The sequence below is a fragment of the Callithrix jacchus genome, chromosome 1 (assembly GCF_049354715.1).
Source record: "Callithrix jacchus isolate 240 chromosome 1, calJac240_pri, whole genome shotgun sequence".
NCBI classification, from domain to species: Eukaryota; Metazoa; Chordata; class Mammalia; order Primates; family Cebidae; genus Callithrix; species Callithrix jacchus.
Genome location: NC_133502.1, coordinates 5,964,428 through 5,979,192, shown reverse-complemented (window position 1 = coordinate 5,979,192; position 14,765 = coordinate 5,964,428).

Genomic DNA, 14,765 nt, shown 5'->3' with positions numbered 1-14,765 from the left:
CTGTTAATCTTTCTCCCATCCTTCCCCAAGAAGACTTTTGGCCTCTTACCAGGGTAACTGTGCATTGGAGAAAGGGCAATGGTCACACATTTTTGGGGCTACTGGACATTGGTTATGAGCTGACATTGATTCTGGAGGACCCAAAACATCACTGTGGTCCTCCAGTTAAAGCAGGGGTTTATAAACGTGATGTAATTAATGAAGTTTTAGCTCATGTCTGACTTTCAGTGGGTCCAGTGGGTCCCCAGACTTATCCTGTGGTCATTTACCCAATGCCAGAATGCATAATTGGCATAGACAAGCTTAGAAGCTGGCAGAACCACCAGATTGGCTTCCTGACTGGTGGGGTGAAGATTATTATGGTGAGACAGGCCAAATGGAAGCCATTAGAGATGCTTCTACTTAGAAGAATTGCAAATCAAAAGCAATGCTGCATCCCTACAGGGTTTGCAGACATTAGTGCCATCATCAAGAACTTGAAAGACACAGTGGTGATGATTTCCACCACAACCAAGTTCAGTGCTCCTATTTGGCCTGTGCAGAAGATAGATGGATCTTGGAGGATGACAGTGAATAATTACAAGCTTAACCAAGTGATGACTCCAATTGCAGCTGCTGTACAAGATGCAGTTTCATTGCTCGAACAAATTAACTCATCTTCTGGTACTGGGTATGCAGCCATTGACTTCGCAAATGCCTTTCTATCCATTTCTCTCTATAAGGCCCACCAGAAGCAATTTACCTTCAGCTAGCAAGGGCAGCAATATACCTTTACTGTCCTTCCTCAGGGGTATATAAAATCTTTATCCTTGTGTCACAATTTTATAAGGAGAGACCTTGATCACTTTTCACTTCCACAAGATATCACATTGGTCTATTACACTGATGACATTATTCTGATTGGATCCAGTGAGCAGGAGATAGCAAACACTGTGGACTTATTGGTGATATACTTATGTGCTAAAATAAATCAGACTAAAATTCAGGGACCTTCTAAGCTGTACAGCAAAATGTCTAGGGCTCTGGTGGTGTGGGGCCTGTCAACACATTCCTTCTAAGGTGAAAGATACATTTCTGGCTGGGCGCGGTGGCTCAAGCCTGTAATCCCAGCACTTTGGGAGGCCGAGACGGGTGGATCATGAAGTCGAGAGATCGAGACCATCCCGGCCAACATGGTGAAACCGTGTCTCTACTAAAAATACAAAAAATTAGCTGGGCATGGTGGCGTGTGCCTGTAATCCCAGCTACTCGGGAGGCTGAGGCAGGAGAAATGCCTGAACCCAGGAGGCGGAGGTTGTGGTGAGCCGAGATTGCGCCATTGCACTCCAGCCTGGGTAACAAGAGCGAAACTCCGTCTCAAAAAAAAAAAAAAAAAAAAAAAGAAGAAAGATACATTTCTGCATTTGGCCCCTCCCACAACCAAGAAAGAAACACAATGCTTAGTGTGCCTATTTGTATTTTAAAGGCAACACATTCCTTATTTGGGTGTGTTGCTCTGGCCCATTTATTGAGTGATCTGAAAGGCTGCCAGTTTTGAATGATGTCTAGAACAGGAGAAGGCTCCACCACAAGTCTAGGCTGCCGTGTAAGCTGCTCTGCCACTTGGCTATATGACCCAGCAGATCCAATGGTGCTTGAGGTGTCAGTGGCAGATAAGGATGCTGTTTGGAGCCTTTGACAGGCTTCCATGGGTGAACCACAGTGGAGGTCTTTGAGATTTAGCAGAAAGGCCCTGCCATCTTCTGCAGATAACTACCCTCCTTTTGAGAGACAGCTGTTGGCCCATTACTGGGCTTTAGTGGAAACTGAAGGTTTGACTATGGGTCATCAAGTCACCATGTGACCTGAACTGCCTCTCATGAAATGGGTCCTTTATGATCCATCTAGCCATAAAGTGGGTAGTGCACAGCAGCATTCCATCATCAAATGGAAGTGGTATATACTTGACCAGGCTTGAGCAGGTCCTGAAGACACAGTTTACATGAAGAAGTGGCTCAAATGCCCATAGTCTCCACTTTTGCCACCCTGCCTTCTCTCTTCCAGCTTGCACCAATGGCCTCATGGGGAGTTCTCTATGATCCGTTGACAGAGGAAGAGAAGATTAGGGCCTGGTTAATAGATGGTTCTGCATGATAAGTAGGCACCACCTGAAAGTGGAGAGCTATAGCTCTGCAGCAACTTTCTAGGACATCCCTGAAGGACAGTGGTGATGGGAAATCTTCCTAGTGGGCAGAATTTTGAGCAGTACACCTAGTTGCGCACTTTGCATGGAAGGAGAAATGGACAGATGTGGGATTATATACTGATTCATCGGCTGAAGCCAGTGGTTTGGTGGGATGGTCAAGGACTTGGAAGAAGCATGATTAGAAAACTGGTGACAAAGAAATTTGGGGAAGAGATATATGCTGGACCTCTCTGAGTGGTCAAAAACGTGAAAATATTTGTATTCCATGTGAGTGCTCAGCAATGAGTGACCTCACCAGAGGAGGGTTTTAATTATCACGTGGATAGGATGACTGTTCTTTGGACACCACTCAGCTACCCCTCTCATCATCCAATGGGCCCATAAACAAAGTGACATGGTGGCAACGATGGAGGTTATGCATGGGCTCAGCAACATGGACTTCCACTCTCCAATGCTGACCTAGCTATGGCCACTGCTAAGTGCCTAACTTGCCAGGAGCAGAGACCAACACTGAGTCCTCAATCTGACACAATTTCTTGGAGTGATCAGCCAGCTACCTGGTGGCCGGTTGATTATATTGACCCTCCTCTATCATGGAAAGGGTAGAAGTTTATCCTCACTGGAATAAACGCTTACTCTGGATATGGGTTTGCCTATCCTGCACACATTGTTTCTTCCAAGATGGTTATATGTGGACTCAGAGAATGCCTAATCCACCATCATGAAATTCCACTCAGCATTGCCTCTCACCAAGGCATCCATGTTAGAGCTAAAGAAATGTGGCAGTGAACTCATGCTCATGGAATTCACTGGTCTTACTGTGTTCCCTATCATCCTGAAGTGGCTGGATTGTTAGAGTGGTGGAATGAGTGATGAAATCTTCCAGTTAAAATGCTGTGAATGTTGTTGAAATGACAACAAAGAACTTAAAAATTACATAAACTTGATAAATCAGCAGCCGAGTCTGGGGAGATTGACTCCTATTTTGAAAGTTCTACTGCAAGTAAAATGCTGTGATAAAAGCACACATGCTACAGATAATCCTTTAGTGAAAGGAAGAGCCAATTAAGGAGGCAAACTTCATTGTTATCTTATTTTAAGAAATTGTCTTCACCACCACAACCTTCAGCCGCCACCATCCTGATCAGGCAGCAGCCATCAACATCAACAAAAAGATTATTACTTACTAAAGGCTCAGATGATTTTAGCATTTTTAGCAGTATTTTTTAATCAAGATATATACATTATTTCATTTAGACATAATATAATGCTATTGTGCAGTTAATAGATTACTAAGTGTGAACATCCCTTTTATATGCACCATGAAACCAAATATTTTATGTGATTTGCTTTATTACAATAATTGCTTTATTGAGATGGTCTGGAGACAAACTCAAAATATCTCTAAGATATATCCAATGTCCTGTACACACCTCCTTTTCTGTCTATTTATAAGATCTGAAAGAAAAGTTTTATGAAATCTTTACATCTTTATATTTATATATTTTTTTGAGTCAGAGTCTCACTTTATTTCCCAGGCTGGAATGCAGTAGTGTGATCTCAGCTCACTGCAACCTCTGCCTCTGGGTTCAAGCAATTCTCCTGCCTCAGCCTCCTGAGTAGCTGGGATTACAGGTGCACACGACCACACCCAGCTAGTTTGTATTTTTAGTACAGATGGGGTTTCACCATGTTGGCCAGGCTGGTCTTCAACCCCTGACCTCAAGAGATCCACCCACCTTGGCCTCCCAAAGTGCTGGAATTACAGGCATGAGCCACAGCATCCAGCCTCTATAATTTTAATGATTCAGGATTTTTGGCTTCTTAAACATGAGAGAAAAATAGATGATTCATTTTGCTGTCATCATTTGTATTTCATCCTTTGAGATTTTTATTCTCATTATGATGTAAAGAAAGTATTAAACCAAATAAAATTCTGTCTTTTTACCCAGGAGGGAGTATTTTTAAGTATCAACTAAATTCTTATCAATGCAAAACACTATAGTAGGTTGAATAGTGTCTCTTCAAAATTTGTATTCTCCTGAAACTTCAGAATGTGACCTTATTGGAACATAGGGTCTTTGCAGATGGAGTTGGTTAAAGGTCTCATGATGGAATCATCCTGGATTTGGGTTTGATCCTAAGTCTAATGACTGTAACCTTATAAGAATAGAGAAGTATATAGTGAGACTTAAAGAGAAAGCAAGACCAAGTGAAGATGGAGGCAGAGATTGCAGTTGTACTGCCACAAACCATAGAACACTAGGGACCACCAGAAACTAGATAGAGAAACGGGATTCTCCCTTAGAGCCTTAGAAGGTAGTATGGCCCTACTAACACCTTTGTTTCAGACTTCTCATCCCCAGAACTGTGGGAGAACTAATTTCTGTTGTTTTAAGGCATCTACCTCTCGTATCTTAATATGGTGGCCCTAGGAAACATACACAAATGTTGGAAGAATAATGAAGCATGATCTGTTGCAGATTGAGGGTTGCAAAATGATGTTATATAAAAAATATTTAACCATCAGCTATATCAGAAGTCCTGTTACATATTTGAAAGATAAGATTCACTAATTTGTAGTCAAATAATGTTTCTGCTCACAAAGGAATTCTAATATAGTAAAAGAGAAAGACAAAATACATGCTGTGCAATATGATGAGTAAAATGAAAGAAACTAGATGTATTTGTTAATTAGAGAAGAACAAGATGGAGTTGTGAATTAGAGAGTTTATAAATTAGAGCAGTGATGACAGGAGATTCAAATACTCCTTGAAGAATCAAAACACGAAACTTCATTAGGTTATTATGAATGAGCTTTTCATATTTAAAAATAGGAGAGTGTTCTCCCATCTGTGGGCAGTAGAGGTATAGGTGGAAAATGCTGCCTGTTAAGTTGTATGAACAGTTTTGCTTGTTAAGGATTCGCAATTTCAATAAGAGGCATAAAATATATTGGTATTCTCTAATGTAATGACTAAAAACAAATATGCAGCTCCTAATGATATTTTCTACAAAGTCTTTATAAAAAGTTCACAAGATGAATACATTTTACTGGGTATTGGGCATTTTCAACCATACTGAAGTAAGCAGTTTTTAATTTAATTAAAAATGAATATTCCAATAAGGAGTATCAGCTGTATTAATTAGGTTCAAAATTATATGCATTTAATCTACTCTTATTATTCTGGGACTCTGAATGTTTAATCTAATTCAGTGGAAATACTAATATTATGATTGTGGTGGAGTAAGAAATTTAGCAGTTAGGAATTTGCATAATCTCAAATGGATTAATTTAAAAACTGTTGCACTGAGGAAAACGCATAGCCTAAACTCTTCAAGATATAAGTGGCCAGGCATGGTGGCTTACGCCTGTAATACCAGCACTTTGGGAGGTGGAGATGGGTGGATCACGAGGTCAAAAGATTGAGACCATCCTGGCCGATATGGTGAAACCTCATTTCTACTAAAAATACAAAAAATTATCTGGGCGTGGTGGTGCTTGCCTGTAGTCCCAGCTACTCAGCAGGCTGAGACAGGAGGGTTGCTTGAACCTGGGAGGCAGAGGTTGCAGTGAGCTGAGATCGCCCCATTGCACTCCAGCCTCATGACAAAAGTGAGACTCTATCTCAAAAAACAACAACAACAACAAAGATATAAACAAACTAAAAATGTGCAGCATACAATAACAGGGCAATATAGTTAATAGTATAAAAGCAAATAATACACAAGAATATATATTAAAAATAGAAATTAGGGAATGCATATTATGAAAAATTACATATATTTATAAACTCATATTATACACATCATGATTATATATTTTAATGCGATTTAGAATGACAAGTAAAGAAATAAAACATAAAACACTGAAACACATAATTGATGCTGGAGTATCTTAATAATCATAGACATCATGTGACATCTACTCAGAAAAGATATGCAAAATTGAACAACACAAAAATGTGTATTTTAAATTCAGCAGAAGCTTGAAGTGAAGAAATAAAATTCATTTTTTCTTTCATTAGTCATTATTTTGCATTTCAAGTAAGAGCAAAACATATTGTTACATATTCTTACCTTCTATTTCTCACATGTGCTTAAAGAGAAAAAAATTTGTATATAAAATAAATGAATTTCTTACTAATTTCCCTATTTAATGGATTTATTTTCAGCGAATGAAAAGAGAAACTTACTTTGAGTCACTCTTAATCACCTCTCCTAGGTAGGATGATATTAAATAAGGTACCTTAGTATGCATTTAGGCAGAATTTCATTGTACTATAGCTTACACATTGCTTTGTGGTTAATTCCCCAGTCATATAATGATCTAGTCTTAGTAAAATAAAAATGTTAATAAACTATCTTTCCTCTCTTTCTGAAGTAATCATGTCTCCTGAAGTATAAATTGTGAAACTTGATTATGTCACCAATTCTTGCTCTTTCACTATATATTTATAATAATTTGCTGGAGTTATAGGACTAAGGAATTGTTAGTAAAAATGAATAACTGTCATTTTTGTTGATATTTATGTCTGAAAACATCCTTTATTTATTTATTTATTTTGAGGTGGAGTCTTGCACTATCACCTGGGCTGGAGTGCAGTGGCACAATCTTGGCTCACTGCAACCTCCACCTCCCAGGTTCAAGTGATTCTCCTGCCTCAGCCTCCTGGTTTGAATCCATTCTCCTGCCTCACCCTTCCAAATAGCTGGAATTACAGGTGCCCACCACTGTACTCAGCTAATTTTTGTATTTTTAGTAGAAATGGGGTTTCACCATATTGGCCAGGCTGGTCTTGAACCCTTGACCTCAAGTGATTCACCAGCCTGGGCCTCCCTAACTCCTGGGATTGCAGGCATGAGCCACCTTTTACTTACTTTTACTTACCTTTTCAGCAAATTTATGCTGTGATAACTGCTCCATGTTTCCTTTATTCTTATTCCTACTATGAGTCCTTATTGTGATTCACCCACTGTCAAAGGCATTTTCTAGCATACTTTCTTTGACAGGCCCAGGGGTCCTACATTTTATCCCAGGAGTGCAAGTCTAAGAAATGTCCTCCTAGTTTCTCAAACTCTCTGCCATGTATCTTTGACCAACAAGTGACTGCAGAGGAAATAAGCCACAAATATGGGTTCAACTTTCTAAACTTGCTTCTCCTTAATCTAATTAAGAAATTACTTACTGTCTTGTTAAATAAGTGATGTTTTCCAACCTTTATTATTTTTTGAAAAGTACAAATTTCTTCATTATTTTTCATTAGAGGATAAGCCTAATTTATGTGGCTGATCACAGTCTGCGAATATTTTCTGTATATTTCCTCTCAGGAATATGTTGGACCTTCTCCTCCCAATAGTCATGTTCCTTAAATTATGCTTCATATTTCCCATGTTTTAATTTCTGGCTTACTGGATAAATTCTCAGATTTCTATGCATATATATTAATATTGTATATAGGTGTGCAATCCCTCATTTCAGTTAATAATTTTACTTTGAGATATATTTAGATTCACACGAAGCAAGGAATAATACAGAAAGTTCCCCTGTGATCTTTACCCAGTCTTACCCAATGGTAACATCTTGCAAAATGACAAAGATATTGACATTGATACAATAGAAATATAGAAAACCATAAGAACGTCTCAACCTACTTTCCTCCCACTAGAACCTCTGTCTAAATTTTGTAATCTATTAATCTGTTATTTCCCTCAACAACTTTGCCACTTCAAAGATATTACATAAGTGAAATTCTAGAGTAAAACCTTTTATGAGTGATGTTTCTGACTTTGCATAATTCTCCGGAATGTTATGTGTTACGTGTCCCAGTGATTTTCCTTATTACTGCTGAGAACTCTTCCATGGGATGAATGTACTAAACATTGTTTAACCATTGAGCCATTGAAGAGCGTCCAGGTTGTGTCCAGATGTAGACTATTAAGAATAAAGATGAGGCTGGGCACGGTGGCTCACGCCTATAATCCCAGCACTTTGGGAGGCTGAGACGGGTGGATCATGAGATCAAGAGATCGAGACCATCCTGGTCAACGAGGCGAAACCCCCTCTCTACTAAAAATACAAAAATTAGCTGGGCATGGTGGTGCATGCCTGTAGTCCCAGCTACTCGGGAGGCTGAGGCAGGAGAATTGCTTGAACCCAGAAGGCGGAGGTTGAGGTGAGCCGAGATCGTGCCATTGCACTCCAGTCTTGGTAACAATAGCGAAACTCCATCTCAATCAATCAATCAATCAATCAATCAATAAATAAATAAAATAAAGATGCTTGCTGTATGCATTAATGTGTAGACTTTGTGTGAAAATGCATTTATTTCTCTGGGATATATGCCAAGGAACATAATACTAGTTTCTACTGTATTCCATGTTTATTTTTTTTAATCTGCCAGAATATTTTCATAGCATTTTTGCTATTTAACATTACCATTAACAAGGTAGGAGTAATGTCATTTCTATGTGTCCTTGTTGGCATTTGGTGTTGTCAATATTTTTCATTTCATTCTGATGTGTGTGGGCTATTTTCTGAGGTTTTAATTTGTATTGCTCTAATGGCTAATAATGGTAAACATCTAATATGCTTACTTGCCATCTTTAAATCTTCTTCATTGAAATGTCTTATTATATATTTTTTCTATTTTTCTACCTGTATTATTTAACTTTTTATTTATTTATTTTTAATTTTTTTTTTAATTTTTACTTTAAGTTCTGGGGTACATGTGCAGATTGTGCAGGATTGTTACATAGGTATACACTTGCCATGGTGGTTTGCTGCATTCATCCCCCCGTCATCTACATTATGTATTTCTCCTAGTGCTATTCCTCTCCAATTCTCCCACTGACTGCTATCCCTCCCCTGGGCCCCTACCCTCTCCTAGCCCCATTTGTCATATGGGTAGATTGCAAAAATTTTTTCCCATTCTGTTGGTTGCAGTTTCACTCTAATGATAGTTTCTTTTGCTGTGCAGAAGCTCTTAAGTTTAATTAGATTCCATTTGTCTAATTTGACTTTTGTTGCCATTGCTTTTGGTGTTTTAGTCATGAAGTCCTTGCCAATGCCTATGCTTTAAATGATATTTCCTAGGTTTTCTTCTAGGGTTTTTATGGTGTTAGGTCTTATGTTTACATCTTTACTCCATCAGGAGTTCAAAAATTTATATAGTAAGACAAACAAAGTAGACTAGCTAAAATAATGTTTAAAACTAAGAATAATGGGAAGGAGTCACAATACTCAATTTCAAGACTTACTATTCAGCTACAAACAAGAATGTATGGTATAATTGGAGGAATAGACACATAGATCAATGGAACATAGTAGAGATCCCATAAATAGACCCAAGCAAATAGGCCCAACCTATTATGAGAAATAAACTAAAGCAATTTAGTGGCATAAACATAGAGTTTTTAATGAGCAGTGGCAGAGTAATTGGATAGCCACAGGATAAATTTGTAAAACAAAAGAAAATTTATAAGAACTGGACCTACATTTTATATATTTTATAAAAATTAATTCAAAACTGTCATGAACTTACACAACCTATGAAACCTTTAGAAAAACGCTAAAAACACTTTCAGGATTCAGAAATAGGTAAATGCTGCTTAGAGTTCACACCAAAAACATGATAACTGGGACTCATCAAAATGAAAAACTTTCACTTTGTGAAAGACTCTGTTAAGAGAATGAATTGAAAAACAACAGACTAGAAAAAAGTAAGTATTTTCCTAATACACATCCCACACAGAACAGCTGTCTAAACTATATTTTAAAATTCTCAAATCTCAACATTAAAAAGTAAATTTTTGAATAACCACATCAACATCGAATGTAGATCTTGCTGGGATGTTGACTGGGATTGTGTTAAACCCATGTATAACTTTGGGAAATTGTCATCTTTATTTTATGTTAAATATTTCAATCTGTGAGCCCAATATGTCTCTCCATTGATTTAAATATTTTCTAATAGTTTTCATCAGGGTTGTGTATTTTTCATGCAGAAGTCCTTCATGGTTTTGTTAAATGTACAGCTAAGCATTTTATTATATTTTAGTGATCATTAATGGCATTGTATTTTTAAAATTTTAACATCTCTGTGTCCATTTTAGTATATATAAATCCAATAAACATTTGCTTGCTTGTCACTGAGGTTTATCAAGGTTTATGACATCATAAAATATTTTGTTATCAACAAAACCTAGTCTTGCCACTGTTAGTGTGTCTTATTATTTTTTGAAAAAAGAAATGTATTTTTCTTCTTCAGTATTTCCTGTTTTCTATTTTTCACTGTCAATATATTTATTTTTATATTAGTTACATTATTTTCTAATCAAAGAGCCAATGGCATTTACTTTTCTGAAGATTCTTAGTATTTTATTATATTCTGTTCTCGGATAACCACTGACTGCTCCAAACTGTCCTCTCTTTGAAAAATCACATAGAAATTATATAGAAATAATAAAATTATGGAATTAAAAGTGTATTCTATTAATTAAACCACTTAGCCAGCTGTCCGTTCATCATTATATTTGTTTATTTGGCTAGTTAACAGGTGTATCAAGCACATGTAATGTGCCCATCATGGTCCAGGTGCTGAGGATATATTGAGAACAATATAAACAGAAGTTCTTGCACCTTGGGAAGTATATACTTTGCCCCTTGTCAATGAAGCATAAATTTCTGCTACATAAACTTCCATTAATTTCTGCTACATAAACTTTCATCAAAAGATTTATTTAATTTTCTAACCTATCAGGAAGTTATACTTTAATTTTAACTTAAATTTCTCCTCATTTCAATTACTTAATTTCTCTACTGTGATGTCTCACTATGAGAAAAAAGGAGTAAATTACTGATCTACAGAGAGCACATTAGTAATTAGTGTTTTTAAAAGACAATTTTCTAGCAGATAATAGTAGACTAAAACATTCAAGATAAGTTCATGTTATTTTTCTGGTAAAAGTATCCAAATCATTGTTTTTACTTAAAGTAATGAAGATAAACAACACTTTATTTTTTTTTTTAAGTTATTTACCTGACTGGTAGTTTTTGCAATGATATTGAATTAGTATGCCTTTGTTATATCATCTCAAGAAAGCAGTTTGAAAAATTGAATACTTTTTCAGAAACCTTTGATTACTCAAAGCATTTCAAAAACTGGGGAAAGAGAGCTTTAATAACTAGGTACACAGAAATAGGACAACAGAAATATTAACAGATCAATATATACTGAAAATATGGTTAATAATATCAAGATCTGTTTGATATTGAACTGTTTCCATTTCCACTCAAGTTTTATTCATAAAGCACCTTTTTAGAAAAACTCTCATTATTTCATCTCTACCCTAAATAAAAGTGTGGACTACCAGTGTATAAAAATCTAACAATGAAAGTCAAAGGAATAAAAGTATTAGAAGAAAATATGTTGCAATGTTTAACTGGCCATCAAAGTAGTTTCATTTAGTATTTAAGTTCCAATCCCTTAATATTAAATTAAAAATCGAGATGAAAATATTCTGCATATTTATGGAATTTAGTGCAGACATGTTTTTAAATCTATGAATGATGAATGATGTCTGATCTCTCTTTGGCATAAAATATTTTTTTACTTTAGCAAAACAATAATAGACATAAATGCATGATCAATGGGTATTTGTTTTTACATTCTTTCTTTCATTACTATTTTGCAAGAATAATAGAATACAGATGTCCTGAAACCTGCTGAGAAGCTTGTTTTGTCTTAAATACATAACAGTAAATTTAGTGCACTATGGCTTCAGTATTATTAATAGTACTGTAGAGTCTATAAAACTTTTAGTATCTTCTTAAGTCCTTAACTTACTACCAGGTAGTTAGTGCCTTAGGCACTTGGAGATAAAATTCCCCATGGTGTAATACTTCAAAGGTTACTAAGAATCATAATATTTTAGGAAATACATTACAAAGTTCCAAATGCTTGAGACTAAAATGATAAGATGGAAAATCAAAGATAACAAATGAAATTGTTGGATGCCTTTAGCTGATCTAAGAGTAATTAACACAATACAATGAAATACTATCAGATAGGATTGAAAATCAGCAGAAATGATAAATGATGGAGGAAAATTTAGATGAAACTGGGAATTGTATCCAGGGCAAAATGCTTGCTATGCAGACCAAACAAGTGTGCTGATTAAAATTGTGATAAGTTGGGCATGGTGGCATACACCTGTAGTCCCAGCTACTTGAGAGGCTAAGGCAGGAGGATCACTTCTACCCAAGAGTTTGAGGCTGCAGTAACGCATAATCATATCACTGTACTCCAGCCTGAACAAGGGAGCAAGATCCCTTTCTGAAAAAATAAATAAAATAAAATAAATTATGGGAGCAATTTGGTCCTGCAATGTTAATGATAGAGGCAAAAAAGCTAGCATGAACAGTTAAATGATTCAGTATTTTCATTAGTTTCTTATTGCTGCTGTAACAAATTACCACAAATGTAATGTTTTAAAATAGCAGAAATCTATTGACTTACCATTCTGAAAGTCAGAAGTTTGACATGTCCTAAGACAAAGTGTTAACAGGACTGCATTTGCTTTGGAGGGCTCTAAGGAAAAATCAATTTCCTTGCCTTTTCAGCTTCTACAGCTGTAGCTGTTACATTCCTAGGCTCATGTCACCTTTCTTAATCTTCAAAGTCAGCACAATAGCATCCTAAAATTTCTCTCTTTTTCTATTCCTCTATTTCTGTGGTACCCTCGCTTTCTCTCTTCTGTGGTCAATTTTGTTCTGCCTTCCTTTTATAAGGATGCATATGACTATATTTAGGGCCCACTGGGACAACACAGGATTGTCTCCTCACCTTGAAAGAATTTAATCACATATGCAAAATTCCCTATGCCGTGTAAGGACTCAGTTACAGGTTCTGGGGATTAGAATCCAGATATTTTATGGAGCTATTATTCAGCCTTTCACAATTCCAAGACAAAATCACTTATTTAAGAGAAAAACAGATTCTTGTACTGAAACTAAGGATAAAATTTATGTAATTCCACACAAGGAACACATGATTTAAAAAATAAGATCTTTAACTTGGAAAGTATCCAAAAAGTAAAAGCCAAAAAATGTCATTGAAAACTTTATACTCTTGTATAAAATTTACCTTGTGATACAATGAATGTGGAATGTCAAAGAACAATGTAGGTGTTAAAAAATCATCTTAAAGATTTTTCTCAGCAAAATATTTATTTTTTTTAGTTTGACTTAAGTGGGAGAAAGTTTGTGATGGTATGTATTCTTTCAAAATATATGTTTAACCAATTGAATTAATAACTAAGTTAGAGAAGAACTAAAGTTATTCTTCTAAGGTGTTGGCCACATGCTTTTACCATTGAAACAAATGTTCAACTAAATATTATTTAATGATACTTAGTTTGTATTATAAATATAATTGACATATCACTCAGGTATGAAAAGTAACATGAACATATTTATTATAACACTGCATAAAAGAAATATGACTAGAAGAATGGAAAAAAGTAATTTTTGTCTAATTAGCTAAAATACTACTAGGGTAGAGGACAGTCCCTTCAGTAAATAGTGCTGAGCAAAGAGGATATTCAAATGCAGAAGAATAAATCTATGGCTCTATCTCTCACCATTTAATATATTTTGATTTGATTTTAAGATATATCTGCATTCCTATGTTTATTGCAGCACTGTTTACAATAGCTAAGATTTGAAAGCAACCTTAGTGATCAATAGATGAATGAGTAAAGACACTATGGTACATGTACACACTATTCAGGCATAAAAAGAATGAGGTTCTGTCCTTTGAAGTAACATGGATTGATCTGGAGAACATTATGGTAAATGAAATAAGCCTGGCACAGAGACATGAACTTCACATATTCTCACTCATTTGTGGAAGCTATAAGATTTAAAACAATTGAGCTAATGGAGATAGCAACTAGAATGATGGTTAGCAAGGGCTGGGAAGTGTACTGAGGGAGATAGTTAATGGGTACAATAATATACTTAGAATAATTAAGATCTAGTATTTGATAGCACAACAGGGTAAGTAAAGTTAGCTGTAATTTGTTCTACATTCTAGAATAACTGAGAAAGTACAATCGGAATCTTCTTAACACAAATAAATAACGAATGCTTGAGGTGATGGGTCCCTCATTTACCATCTTGTGATTACACATCATATGCCTGTATCAAAATATCTTGTGTATCTCATCAATATATATGTCTAATGTGTATCTATAAAATTCAAAATTAAAAAAATGAGAAAGTCACTGGGTATGTGGAAAATACTCAGGCAGTGTGTTTTCTTTCACCTATCTGTGAAAATGCAAACAAGAATATAATTAAGTGTATATTGTAAAGGAATATTTAACATATAACATCTAGTTTGTGATATTTGTTATTAACTATCAAGAAATAATCAGTCAGCATGATTTATTTTATACACTGCTATTTTTAATACAAAAGTTAACATATATAACTCTACACATATTTTTAAGTGTTTTTTGTATGATGCATGCATGACACATTTTCATTTGAGTTTGCTATTGCAATTAATCTACA